General features: G+C 32.1%; 1 non-coding gene across 1 annotated transcript; it reads right to left on the bottom strand.

Annotated features, from left to right (window-relative positions):
* Nucleotides 1-366: 366 nt before the first annotated feature.
* On the bottom strand, nt 367-439 carry Trnar-ccu (transfer RNA arginine (anticodon CCU)). Its single transcript has one exon. It is a non-coding gene; the product is annotated as a tRNA-Arg (tRNA).
* Between the last annotated feature and the right edge of the window lie 209 nt (nt 440-648).

The following is a 648-nucleotide window of genomic DNA, read 5'->3' as shown; positions in this document are numbered from 1 at the left end:
TAAAAAGTTTTTTGTTTTCTTAATTATTTTAACTTTTATAGTTGCAGAATATGTACTTTTTCTCTAAAACTGCATTCAAAGAACTTTTTGAAAGAAAATTTTTCTTGAACTTTAGTCATGTTTTGTTCCGTTTTTTACATTAATGAGGACATTATGTCCTTTTAACCTTTCATGCCAATTTCTTCGGGTTGAGGTTTTTTTTTTTTTGGGGGGGGGGGGCATATCTAAACAAATTCTTGATCATTTTATAAACATCAAAACGAAAATCCCAAGGTGCTTGAAAGAAGTCGGATCATTTCAGACATGTTGCATTGTATTGCACTTCGCATGTAATAATATGATCTGATTTGAGTGCAAAAATATTTCTACCCTCGGCGGGACTCGAACCCGCAATCCCCGGTTTAGGAGACCGATGCCTTATCCATTAGGCCACGAGGGCTCAGTTGGGTTGGTTTTATAACCGTTGAAATAGCAATAGGTTAAAAATAAAAACTAATAACGAGTAAAATACGAAAAATTTTATTGTTGACAAATAAAAAAAATATATTGACGTATCATCATCTATTTCAGTGTGAAATTAAAGTATGTTTATTTTCCACATCTTAAGTTTTCTTTTCAAATTCTGTGCTAATGACGTTGTTATGCTTT

This window comes from Uloborus diversus, chromosome 6 (assembly GCF_026930045.1).
Source record: "Uloborus diversus isolate 005 chromosome 6, Udiv.v.3.1, whole genome shotgun sequence".
Lineage (NCBI taxonomy): Eukaryota > Metazoa > Arthropoda > Arachnida > Araneae > Uloboridae > Uloborus > Uloborus diversus.
This window is presented reverse-complemented; position numbering and strand designations above follow the sequence as displayed.